We start from the raw sequence: 14,284 nt of genomic DNA, 5'->3' as shown, positions 1-14,284 counted from the left end.
GGTATAGTTTACTAGTAAACTGAATGCTTATCATACTCCAGACCCTGGCTCCTATCCACAACTCTGAGAATGCTAAAGCACAATAACCAAATAGATCACTGAAATGATTCCAGGACATTTCCAACAATCTAACTTATGAGTGTGTGTGTGTGTGTGTGTGTGTGTGTGTGTGTGTACATCCTGTATCTTATTTGGCTATCCTATTTTCAGGATTATAGTGTGGATGGGATAAATTGTCATATCAAGGAACTTACTTAAATGTGCTCTATCCATGGGCCGCTTGAGAAAGTGAGTGGAGAAAACTTCCTGCATGTCAGATCTTTCCAAAGGTGGTAATTGTGGAAAAGTCAGCTTGAAGCAGAGTAGCTTGAAGGCCTAAAAAGAGATGCTATGAGCTTCCTAATATGGCTCAGCATGCTCTTTTTCTTTTAAAACCACAGGAGCCATTAGGAGAGACTGATGCTTCCACATGGGCAGGGGAGCTGATCATTGTCTCTTGCTAGTGCCTCATCCCTACCCACCAGATAGATATACTGCAGGCATAGATAGCCCTTGAGATTCAGCACAGAGCATTGCCTTGACCCTTTCCCCACCATGCCATATATATCTCAACCACTTTCCCTATTTGCTTTAGCTATGTTGTGTCCTAGCATTTCTTTGCTCCATCTTTCAGGATCCAAGTTCAATGCCCACCTGGCCCTTTGCAGTCTCCTTGTCACATTTTCTTCTGGTTATCTCACATTTATACAAAAGGCTTCAAGAACAGGAAGGCCTAATTTCAGTGAGAACATCCTGGATATATCTCTAAGACAGGTGAGCAAGTGAAATTCCTTAGTCCAAACTCTCTGTGCATCCATGTTTTCCTTATCCCAATGCACACACTTCAGTACAAACTAGTTGAAGGTCAAGTTCTTGTGAGGACCAAAGGCAACTTAATGTCCTTAAAATATTCTGGAAAAATCCTTCTCCACTTAAAGACCCTTTCTCCACTTTAGAAAAGAGTTTTTCCTTTTTCTCATCTTCTTGAAATACTTTTAATTTCTAAGGTTTTGAGGGCTGAGAGATTCTCCACTGCCTACAAAACCAAGCTGACTTCTTGGTGGTTTCTATACAATTTGTAACTAGTGTGACATATATACACAGAAGTTTGTAATTTGCTCCCTAGGAAGGAGTATCAATGGTCTTAATGGACACACTTAAACACCTACATGATCTGTTAATTGTATGGGTCTCGATAATGGAGTAATACTGAGTATCTAGTTTTCTTTTCTAACTTTTACACTACTTCTCCGCATCCCCAAGTTAAGAGGAGAAGGAATACTGTGTTTCTGGCCTAAAAGCCCTGGCTTCAGGCTGGAGTAACCTTAGCATCTCCAAACAAAGAGATACATAGACTCACCCAAGACTGTCAAACTCACTGTCTAGGGAGGAGTGCCAGGGCACTATTTTTCAAGCACTTTTGCTAATTGGAATGTAATCTCGTCTTACCATAGGAAGCTACCTGGAGCCTCTTTGCTCCTGTAGATGTTCCAGGCTCATGTTCTTGGTCCTGGTATGATCACCAAAGTTTCAGTGGCACTAAAAGTTTCAGTTCCAAGTAGGGGCACTCTGCCTATAAGCCTGAAGTTGTCCACTCTAGACTTCTGTTTCTGTCTGTTCCCTTGGCTCTCTAGATTTTTTCTATGTATAAAAACTTCTTCAACTTCTCTCTCACTCTTCCTACTCTTAGGAAATACTCTCTTGCCCTCATCAGAAGAGAATGACATTAAGGAATTATAGAAATAATTTGTTCCTAGGTCTGGCCCAGTTATTCTGAAAGGACTGTATGTTAGCAGTGTAAACATGGTTTCTACTGGGAAAGAGTGAGGAGAGGAGCTCCATGAAAAACAAGGCTGCTTTCTTCATCCTAGTAGCTCTAGTCCTGGCCTTAGAAGAAAGGAGAAGGGGATGGGGGTATTATTTACAGTTGCACCCTAGTGACATTTACTTTGCTGCCATTTTTTGTCTGCCCTAGCCAAATACATCAACCTTATGTCTTGGGAAAGGCAACTTTACGTTCACTCAGTTTCTGGACAATTGAATGCAACAGAGCCATCTAGGTTTATTGTGGTTTGGTTCCAGTTCCCAAGACACCTCTGAGACAGTAGGGGTGAAAGCTTAATAGGGACACTTTGGTTTCTTTATTTATATAAAAAATATTTATAACTTTGATACTGCATTTAAGACATTCTGAGGTCTCACGAGACAGTAGGATTAAATGATGCTCCCAGTCACTCACTAGTCATGCACATAATATAGCAAAACAGCTTAGCAGCCTGAAAATGCAAAGCTAGGGTTTGAAGTTTTAGAACAAATAGTTTTTGGTGTTAATTACTCTGTTGATGACTTACAAGTTTAAGAGTAAATACTAGAATAAAGATGCTTCCTTTTCTTCTATGTCCTTTTCAATCCAGATGTGTTTTGATGCTTGTTGGCACAAACATTCAAATGGAAAGACTCTGCATTTTGGGAATCAAAAAGAGTCAGCTTGATTTGAGTTCATGCCTCTTTTGTTAAACTTGGGAAGAAACTTCTTTCATCAACATTTTAATTTTGTCTATTTCTGCATATAGTCTTCAAGATCAAGGATTTTATTTAGTATTCCTTACTTTCTGAGCGTTTTAAAACAAATTTAAAGATCACCTGGCAGCAATTTGAGGCTTATTGTTATTCTTTTAAATTCTTCAATTTATGAAACTCCCAGAACTACACACATTCACACAAGGTTAGCCATGAAAGAGGCTTTTCAGACCCCATCGACCCATATGTTAGCTTACACTGTCATTCTACAGCTGCGTTGGATTCAAATGATTATTTTGAATGTAATGCACAAATGAATTGGGAAGCAAACTGCTCTGGGAGATTTCCTGGTTCTACTTTGTTCATCACACATATCATTTAGTTTCCATTGTTATTATAATGTAGGTAGACTGCAAATAACCTAGTGACAGGAACAGAGTCCCCCCCCACACACACACACACACATACCACACACACAGGATAACACAATGGAGAAAGTATAGTATGCATGTAGTCTGTAACATGAAACTCTCTGATTCATAGAAAGCACACACTAAATGGATAATTTCTGCTATCACTAAGTGATCTTCAGTTGTTTAAAAGGGTTCATTCAATAATACTGTCTACTATTTAAATATGCCACTCCATGGGAAGGATGAGCAAGTGGGAACTGTGTCCTAGATCTTCAGGAACAGAAATTTCAGACATTTGCACAAATTCAAATTCAAATAGTAAAACAATACATCTGGTGAGGAAATGAATGAGTCTTTCTTGTTCCCAAGAGAAGCAACATTACAGACCTCACTGATGGTCACAGGACTCTGAGGCATTTGCAGCTCCTAGCACTTTCTGTACATGTCTGAGAGGAGAAACACATCTGAAGGAGCTTCTCTGAGCCAAAGCAGAAGAGAAGCACCTCCACTGGGGAGGTAGCTGCAGTCACCCACAACCCCAATCTCCTCACCTCCATGTTGACAGACTTGAGGCAGCCCCCTGGCATTCTCATTCCGTTTGGGCTGAAGAGGAGGGCTTACTGTGAGTCTATGATTTACTAGCTTGTTCCCTGGCATTTGTTTAGGACGCCGCATCTGTGTTACTCAGTTTCCTCCAGGACTTAACAGACTTCTTGGGCTATTCTGAGTTTTTAGATATCAGCAGCAAAATTAACAAAACAACACATTTATTATAACGCTACAAACATCCACAAGAACTACATCTAAGCCCGAGCCACAAGTGTTGTAGACAGAATGTTCTGTTGAGAGGCTTTGAGGTTTGTCATCGGGCAGAGATTGATGCAAGGATGCCAGGATCTGTGTGTGTGGAAGGTGGGGAAGGTGGGGAAGGATTATTAGTAAAATTGAAATCTGAGGTGCTTCTTCAGAAGCATGCTTGGAAAAACGGAGTGGCGGCTCACACCTGTAATCGCAGCACTTAGGAGGCTGAGACAGCAGGAGAATGATGAGGTGGAGCCCAGTCTAGTTCCAATACAACCTAAGCTACTGGGTAAGGACCTGCCAAAACTAAAAGCAAGCAAACACTACCACCCCTCTTCATAAACAAAAACAAACAAACAAAAGCCAAAACAACAACGAAAAGAAACAGTATAGTGTATGTGTATGTAAGGACAGGCCTTGTTAGGTCCACGATGCTTTCCCCCCAACAAGCAGCTTCTGCGGCGCCTTTCTGGGGACACCACTTAGGACAGTGCCCGCGGCTCCCGCGCTTTCGGTAAGCTGGCGTTTGCCTGGTCTCCTCTTCCGGTTGGACAGGAATCAGAAGATCAGCTACTTTGCGATCCAGGGAGGGTGAAGTAGTGGCAGATCCGAATGCAAAAACTAGAGAGAGCAGGGACCCCCAGAGCTCATCCGGTTGTCTGCTGCGGCCTCGCACTCAAGAGGGGAGAGAGAGGGGGCCTGGAGAGGAGGGAGTCGGCTGCTGGCAAGAAGTAGGAGGAAAGGGATTGGAGGCTGGCGCCGAGCCCAAACTACTTGGACGGCTTTCGTTCCATTCTATTCCCTGTGGGGAACCTCCTCTGCTTTTTCTCCTCTCCCCCCCCCCCTCTTTTCTGCCTCGGTGGGGCGCTCCGGTCCTGGGCTTCCCGAAGCCCAAAGCCGCAGTCGTCTGGTCTCTATCGGGAGGGTACAGGGGCCTGCGAGCTGGGCTCTGAGGCCATCTAACCCCTTCCGTTTTTCCCAAAGGGGACGAAGGGGCGCAGTGCCTCTCCTCTCTTCCTAGACTGCTGCCGCTCAAGAGGGGCTGTTTAATTAAAAGGGGGGGGGACCCGCAATGTATACGTCAGATAAAAGCAACGCGCAGAATAAACTAATTAAAACATTGTGTTTGCAACACATTTTATTTCTCTCTCTCTCTTTTTTGATCTTCTCTGTGTTTTAAAGAAATGTCATCGCACCGTAAAGCGAGCCGTGAAACGCTATTTCCTTATAGTGTGCGGCGCTTTTCAAAGGCTAGTGTGATATATTTTAGAAAAGAGATCCCGCTGTGAAAGCTTGCGTGTCTTCCCTTTACCAAACTAAGCTCTTGTCAATCACACCGAGCTCGGTCCAATCACCGAGATCCTTTTTGGAAAGCAGCTCATCCCGCTGTGCTTTTATACCGCGATCCGCAGCCTGTTTTGATGCATTTTTACCAGCACGTCCAGGGAAATGAATGATGGGGCCGCGCGGATGGTGCAGGCCTAGCTCCCCGAATGCCCGCCTAGCCCTAACGAGGTGCCGCGTATTATGTGCCTCACAGACTTTCTCACGTGGCAGTCACTTTGCGTGGTAACCCCGACGTCAACCTGGGTCAATGCTGCGGACCTGGCTTAGTTAAGCTTCAAGATCAGCTTCACCTGGCAAATGTGGGCTTTGGAGGGCTAGGATCAGTAGCTATCCTCTTGGCTGGTGTGCCTGGGAAGGCAAGATCCCAAGTAACCTTGAGAAGCACTTCTGGAGTCATGAGCCCCCTAACCAACGTTTTAAAGATGCATGTACCTAGAGCTGTAAGATGGAACAGTAGGGTGTCCAGAGGTCTGTCTCTCACTTTTTCTGGGCTCATGTTAGGGCTTTGGTTGCAAGCAAACAAACAAATGCGTCTCTTCTCTTTGCACCTCATTTCCAGCTCCTTCAAGCCCAGAGTTTGGAGGAACCTTCCTAGAGGTCCTTAAACCCCGGTGGGTCTAATACAAAAAGACCTAAACCCCACTAGTTTTCAACCTGTACGGAGCGAGAATCCCCACCAGAGTCCTACAGGTAGGACTGAAACTTCAATTCTCCAGCTGTGGGTCTTAACAGTCTACTGGAACACAGCTAATGGGCCGCTGTGGCTAGCTTAGAATGGCCAAGTATAAACCAATAATAGATTGCACTCACGAATCTATTAGAGAAAGGGCCTATTCCTGCTTCTTCCTTGGGGGATAGGTGAAGGAGATCCTTTAGACCCAGAATTCCATAGATTCTTTCCTTTGCCACAGTTTTGTTGGCCTGGGGGCGGGGGGTAGAATCCTGCTGGGAAATTGCAGAAGCTTTTGATCCTCACTAGGGCTTTCAGGCTCAGGAGAGAGAACTTGAACTAAGAGAGTGCAAAACTCCATGGTCTCAGAAAAAGGGGTTTAGTCAAAAGCTGTGTGAGATCTCTGCATTTGGAAAATTGACCAAACTTTGCATTTGAAATCATCTCCCAGTGCAAATCATCCATCCATCCTGCCTCTGGATCAGTCTCAGTAACTCTCAGTTCTCTCTCTCTCTCTCTCTCTCTCTCTCTCTCTCTCTCACACACACACACACACACACACACACACACACACACATCCTCTTATATTGAAATTGCTAACACCCTCTAGGCACACGTTCAATTCCTAAGCCACATTTTTATCCTCATCTTCATCCCTAACACCAGCTTCAGCATTCCCCAAAGGACTTATTTGTTGCCTGGGACTCTGGTGCTTCCGGGAGCAGAGGGCAAAGGGAGAGAGAGGAGTGAGTGCTCAGCTGCCCTCCCCTAAATTTTCTCATCACCAGGATCTCATTCATCCCTATTCCTTCCCAAGAAGTACCCTTGGTGACAGCCACATCCTCAGGCTGCCTCTCTAATGAGAAAGAGAGTTAGACAGACACACACAGAGAGGAGAAAGACAGAGACAGAGAAACCTCCTGGGCACCTTTACCACTATTCTCCATTTGAGTCCATAAGATAGTTAGGAAGGGGACTACCTGGAATCATAGCCCAACCCTGACATACACTCCATGGCTCAAGGGTAACTCTGCTCCTGTGCTCCCTACAATCTACCCATGCAGAGTGAGCCTTGTTGATTGATAACTGAGGACCTTGTATAGAGTATCTGGGTGGGAAAGAGGTGACTTGCTGCTATATCTCCAGAACTCTAGTACTCTAGGAAACTGTTTTCACAGCCTTGTGGGGGAGACTACATTTTGCTGCTTTTGTTTTTGGTCTGTTGCTATAGCCTTTGGTGAAGTCTGCATGCCTGACAGTGGTTCCAGGGCAAACAAAACTAAACATCGGGATCCTGTACATAGTAGCAGATAGGCAGGAAGAGATTTCTTCTGCCTTGGTTTAGCAAGCTGACAGGAACTGGGATTTTGCCATCACTATTTGTGAGTGACAGAGTGTAAGTCTACCTATCTTTTTGAGGATCCCAGAACCAAGCCAGAAAGCCCAGGGGAAATCTAGAACTCAGAATGACTGTCATTAGGATTTTTTGGGAGGCAGTTGAACTCTCTAGGGTTTGCAGAGCCTGCTTATGCTCCATGCTGCCTGGAAGCCCGGTGGCTCTCACACCAAATCTGAAGGAGAGTTTGGCAGTGAATGCTGGAGGTCCAGCAGACTCATAGTATTTACTACTGTCTGGACAAATGAAGTGGCTCTTGCTCTTTTGATCTGTCTCCTCACTGGGAGTCGGTGGGAGTGGGAAGTACACGGATGTGATAGGGTTATACACTGTCGCTGTCTACTTTTGAAAAGAGAGACCTTATCATTTAAATGGGAAGCCAAGTGCCATCCATCATTTAGTCTTAGGTGTGCTCTGTTCAGATGACTTTCCAGGTCGGATCTGTCTTTACCTCTGTTCAGGTCAGTTTCGTTTTGGTAAACTAAGGGGCCCTTCTAGTGCATTAGCGCAGTACTGGTTCTGGTCCCATAGATCCAGACTCGTCTTATGTTTCCTGGGCAAACGAATGGACTCCTTCCTGTTTTTCTCTCTAGTTTCCCCCCCGCCCCCACCCACCCCGTTTCAGGCTCTCTTCTAAAAACTTCCTTTGGGCTTGTTTTCTAAACACTTTTTTTCTCCTGTGTCTCCAGAGCCCAGCTCACGTAGGAAGTTTTCACACAGCCAGAATGGGAGATGGACAGCGTCTTGGTGAAGGAGACTCCGCCCACGCCCCCTCTTCATCTTCCAGTTCCTGAGCTTAGTGATTCCTAGAAGGCCAGGAGTGGCCCTCCACAACAGCAAGGGTGGGAAGGTAAGGTCTAGGAGCTTATCAGCTCTTTGCCTGGCCTTCCTCCGGCTTTAACTTAAAAAGAGTGCTCCGTGCCTCTCTTCCCACCCTAGAGGCACAGAAGGGCAGCTTTGTTTTCAGATTGTCTCTTCAAAAACTGAGGGTTTTAAATGCTTAGGAATCATTAAAAATTTCGGTGACCCAAGTTCCTTTGTAGAAGCTGAAGCCGATCTTAGGTTAGGCCCCGGGAGCTAGCGGCTGGACATTCAATGAGGACCAGCAGATGCTGCGCTCCGGCTTGCCTCGCTCTCTCGCGTGTGGCTGAGACTGCTGAGTAGTTGTGAAACTCCATGGCTGGAGATCACCAGACACTAATAGCTTCTTTCGCGCCCGGTGAAATCACGTCTTTAGTGTAGTCTCTTTGCTCTGCCTGCCAGAGCATGGCAAAAGGTGAGGATTCCAGAGCTCCGCTAAACTCCTCCTTGAGCGCTTCGCGCCCTGATGCAGGGCTCGAGCTTTCTTGACTGCTCGGTCGTTATTCTGTCACTTGTGCCTTAGTCCTTCACTCTCTCTGCCTTGGCGCTGCTCGCCACATCCAAGACCAAAAGGCGAGTGGGAGGATCGTGGCCCTTGCCCTCCCTGGAATCCAGGATCTGGGACTAGCACGCTTGGGATAAATGGCACTGTGCACAGAAAACTATCTGACCCCGAAGGGCCCCCGGCACGCCCCTTTCCCGCCCCCAATCTAGATCTTCAAAGTCTGACCCTCAAAAAGCCATGCGTTCACTTAGTTCTGTTTGTCCAATGCCGAGACTGACCCTTTGGCCCTTTGTGCTTGTAACTTTTCAAAACGTCCATGTTCGACTAGTTGTCCCTCATTAATATCTGCTTCTAGTGCCCTCCCCACCTGGCTTTCCCACACCAAATCCAGGTAAACAGAGAACTCAAGGAACACAAGAATATAGATATTTATTTTAAATAGATAGTCAGGCGTGTAAATCATCTCAAGAACCTCCTCCCCCCACCCCTTCACAGTAATTTACATATGGGGAAAGTGAGGTCCCGGCCTGAAATGACTTGCGTTTCAGAGCTCAAAATAATCTTCCACCGAACTGGGTCGGGGGATGATGTCTTTATTCCTATCTGGTCTTCCTAGTCTGATGCTGGAACAGACTCCCTAAAATTAAAGAGGCTTTGAGTGGCCAACATGGGGTCCAATGAATCTGGCTTCAGCAAGTGCTTTTCATGAGGTAATGTCTAGAGCGCTACTATCCAGCAGTGACAAAAATATCATCTGTTTTCTCCTCCTTGTTATTGTCATCTGGCCTGGAACTGAAAATATAGCCCAGGCTAGCTAGCCTATAGCTATGCTAGCCCACTCCTGACATTCCCCACGTTTAAGACTGTTGTAATGAGAGTCAATTTTCTCCTCATTACCAAACATCAGAATCAGAGGCTAAAATGTTTTTCAATACTGTCAAGGATAGCGCACTGTTAAACTTTGCTGGTTCTGACTCTCTAAGGAAGAATTGGAGGGATTCTTCTTGGATCATGATGTTGAGTATGAGCCTGGTAGTTTGTGGTGGAATACTTCTCTGGGAAGTTACCAGACTTCTCAAGAGCCGCCTTTGAAACACCACGCCTGTGGCGCTCCAGGAGGCGTCAGGGGCCAGGCAGTACGTGAGAGAGTTAGCGCTGACTCAAGGCAGCTTGTAATTCAAAATCACCTCGGTATCCTTGGCTGGCTGTTCCTTAAATGGTCTTGCATTCCAGAGCACCAGGGTGACACTGGGTAGCATTTGGCTGTTGCTGGGTTCACACCTAACACCTTTACAAAGCCGGAGTCCATCCCAACGTGTTGGCTCACGCCTATCCCATCATTCCTGCACTTGGGAAATAGAGAACAGAAGATCAGGTGTTCAAGGTCACCTACTACCTCCTTTGCTTCAGGCCAGAAGACTCAAAACAAAATAAAAGGCACAGTCAAGTGCAAACAGAGTAGACCTATAAGTTCAGTGGGCAGTCAGAAAAGCTCTCCACTGGAATTTTGTTGAAAAAATGAGGTGTGTGCCTAGCCTACTATTGGAGCCTAGTCTTTTCAGGGAAAAAAACCTGCACTCACCCTGCCTTTAGCAGCACCCAGCTTCACTTGGAGGAATGGAGGGTCTGGTGTAATTTTGTTTTCCTTTTTGGGAGGGATTAATGGAGCCCGTTACCCATCAATTGATCTTTCAGGTCAAGGTGTCTAGGAGCAATCCAATGATTCATCACTGCTGTCATTTACCAGGTCTGAGGGCCTTTAGGACAAAAACTCAATTGGTTCTACAGGAAACCACACTAGTAGTCAAACAGGATAAGAAGGACATGAGTCACTCTGCTCTCACCACAAACTGTACCAGTTCCTACTAAGTTTGAATAGACTCTCATCCTCTGGGCCACATAGACTATGGGAAATCCGGTCTGCCCCACCCACCCCCATCACATATCACAAAAACCTCTTGAGGCACCCACTCTACGTCTACCACTGAGCTACATCCTTAGTTCTGATCCCTGCCCCCTTTTTTCTCTCACTTTTACTCATTCATTCTTTCACCTTGTTAAAAATCCTGCGGTCAGAGTATGGCCTTTGACCTCTAACCAATTAGGTTTAGGTCCTATACATCTTGCTGATAAGTGACTTTCTGAGCTAAGGCAAGTGATGCAGTAATTGAACATCCCAGCTTCCATAGTTCTGAAAGAAGGTGAGGAGTAATGAGTATCTTTAGAGTTTTCAGATGATTTAAGTGAAATAAAAGGGAGCTGAGTGGCACAAAATAGCAGCCACTTACTGGTAGCTATGAGGATGAATGAAGGAACCTCTGGGAAAGGAAGCAAAGTGGCTCAAAGTGCTTCGTGTGCTCCACTGTGTTTGTGGAGTCTTGCAGAGAAATGGACTATGCTACTTATACAATCTCACAAATATATATGGCTGTATGATTATGGCACCCCATGGTACCTCACATCATAAGAACTGATACCATTTTGTTTAGCCTATTAGGTCCCCACAAAACAATTTTATTCCACTTGGAAGCACAGTTAACCCAGTCCTACCAGATTAAAGCTTCTCATCCCCTAGAATAAAGCAGCCCTTCTTTTTTCCCCTGTAGCCTGTTATAAGAATTTTTAAACGCAGCCAAAGACCCTGACAATATGGAGAAGAGTCCAATAGAATGATTCCTTCATTTCCTGTCTAGTGTATTCTCATCTACTTGAGATGAAGGTAACAGCATTATCAACAGCAGGCCCGCATGTGTGCAATGCAGGTTAAGCAACCAGAAGTCAAAGGCTGGTAGAGAAGACATGCTGGGCTGCACTTTTTCCGTCTTTGCATGGCAGGAGTTGACAAAATGTCTGACCTCCTTCAGTACTTTCTTTCTCATAGACAGCGCTCAGCTTCCACCTTTAACTAGCCATTCAGAGGCATTACAGCCTTAGCTAAGTTACTTAAGCTTTCTCCATTTCTGTTCAATTCTTACGATGTTTTCCATTCTAGGGATCTAGATTGATACCATTGATAGATTTAGGGGGTACAGTTGGAGTGGAATAGGGAGGAGTGGATGAAGGAGGGGTTTTTTTTGCATTATTTCTAAAAACAGTATACTTCCTAAGGAAGAATAAGCAATAAAACTTGACAATTCATTGCTTCATTAATTCAGATCACAAGGTAGTACAATCTAACAGAGAAATTAGAATATTGACCTTCTTTTCCAGCTTGGTTTGCCAATCACAGTTGAAGTATACTTTAGCTACACCTATATTGGGGGAATTCTTCTAAACTCCTGTGGTGTTTTTATATAATTCTGGCTAGCCTTAGTTCATTCTGTGCTTTGGGGTCTTCTGGTAGTTCAGTGGTGGAAAATCAGGGGGTGAAGATCATTTTCCTTTCATTCTTTCCAAGAAAGAGCACATCTGTTCCCCAGACTTCCTAGAGTCCTCCATAGCTATCAGTTGGCAACCCTAGCCAACTGACTACCCTGGCAGCATCACATCCAAGTCAACTTACCAGGATTCATGAAGTAGGCCTCTGGGGTCACCAAATTCCCATCTACATAAACAGATGTTTTGACTTCAAGAGTCTTTTCCTGATGGATAACTTCCTGACATACTAGAATAAATTTGTAAAATATTTCTCAACCAAGAAAAATATTTAAGCATGCTCCTTTGGCTTGTATCATTTGAGAATTAATCAAGCCTCTATAATATCTAATTCTACAGTCAGTAGATTTAATTCTACAGTCAGTAGTATTTGATTTTAAGGAGTCTCACATGACTGGCAACATAGTTTAAGTTGGATTTTCAATAAGTGTTACTTTTTTCTGTCTGTCTGAAATTCTGAACATATATACAGAGAAAGAACAGAGAATTCTAAACTGTTCTGATAAAAGTATGCCACTGGATTTAGGAGAGTAGCTACACTTGGCTTCTCTTTTGCTTTCGGTTGCTGGACAAAAGACACAGGGTAGTTAGGGTAAATGGCTCTAAAAATAGTGTGGCCTTTTCTTTACTTGGCAAGTAGAATTCTGCGGTTTGGGCCCTGTGGGTTGAGTACCCCTGGTTTTCCGTGTTGTATTCTCAATTGCTGTGAATATAATTTTAGAGAAATGACACTTTGTTGTTAGCAGTCTTTTTCTGTCTGGGTTAAGGAAGCAATACAGTCTTTAAACTTTTGGGATCATTACTTGTATTAAGTGAATTACCACAGGCCCCTGCCCCCTTCATCTGCATTTTAAGAACAGACACCTGTGATAATGTATTAGTTTTAGAAGAGTCTTATTTTGACATGATAGCATCTTTCCCATTGGTCATTGGTTTGTGGCTTGGCTTTTTGTCTCTAACTTAATTCACTGACTATTTTCTTCCTTCCTTCCTTCCTTCCTTCCTTCCTTCCTTCCTCCCTCCCTCCCTCCCTCCCTCCCTCCCTCCCTCTTTCTTTCTTTCTTTCTTTCTTTCTTTCTTTCTTTCTTTCTTTCTTTCTTTCTTTCTTTCTTTTAGAACTGAGGACCAAACCCAGGGCCTTGCTCTTGCTAGGCAAGCACTCTACCACTGAGCTAAATCTCCAACCCCTTCCTGACTATTTTCTATCTCAGCTCAGCTGCACACGATTACCATCTATAATATATATCTTTAAGAAGATATGCATTTCAATTTCAAAATCTAAATATGGGATGTTTTGCTCCAGTAACAGGATGAGAGAGAAAAAGACAATTCATAACTAGTTAACTTAACATCGATGTATGAGTTAGACATTCTCATGAGACAAGAGAGCCTGTACACAAATTCAATAGAGAACTTCCTGACCGTATGATCATCACAGTTACTTAAATTTCTTGGTACACAGGAGGGAAGAAAACATCCAATATACTACCCAGAGTAATGTTCAAAATATTCTGCCCAACCCCCTCTTTCTCCTAAATCTTCCTAAACTGTAGTATGGCTAGGCTGGAATGTGCTATGTAGCTCAGGCTAGTTTGAACTGGTTGGTGATCTTCCTGCCTCCATTTCCCAAGTGCTGGAATTACCTATGTATAGCAGCATCACACCCAGCTAAAGCTCTCCTTAAAAACTGGTCTGTGAACTAGGCCTGGATCATGCATATGATCTGAGTGTTCAGAAAGTTGAGACAGAAGGATCATGAGTTAGAGGTTCACATAGACTACCGAGCAAGTTCCAGGCCACACTGGAGACCCAATCTCAAAGACAAAAGCCAAACAAAAACACAAAACCAGTAACACTGAACAAATTTTTGTGTTTATAAGAGAGCACCTTTTAAATTTAAGTTGGGAACTAACACATGTGTGTGTGTGTGTGTGTGGGTACTTACCTATATGCAATCCCATCTATTTTTGTTCTTTGTAGTTGAACCCAGAGCTTAACACACAGCAGATGAGTGCACAACCACTGCAGTAGGTAAACAGACCCTAAGGCCTCACTACACACTTTCAAAAAATGGTGCAAAGTAGACACATGGGTCAAGAAAGAAAGAAAGAAAGAAGGAAGGAAAGAAAGAAAGAAAGAAAGAAAGAAAGAAAGAAAGAAAGAAAGAAAGAGGAGAGAAATAAGGAAGGAAGGAGAGAGAGGGAGAGAGAGAAAAAGAAAGAAAGAAAGAAAGAAAGACACAGAGAAAGAGAGAGAGAAAGAAAGAAAGAAAGAAAGAAAGGAAAGAAAAAAGAAGGAAAGAAAGGGAGAAAGGAAGGAAGGAAGGAAGGAAGGAAGGAAGGAAGGAAGGAAGGAAG

This window comes from Grammomys surdaster, unplaced genomic scaffold, assembly GCF_004785775.1.
Source record: "Grammomys surdaster isolate TR1022 unplaced genomic scaffold, NIH_TR_1.0 274, whole genome shotgun sequence".
NCBI classification, from domain to species: Eukaryota; Metazoa; Chordata; class Mammalia; order Rodentia; family Muridae; genus Grammomys; species Grammomys surdaster.
Note: the sequence above shows the minus strand (reverse complement) of the source record.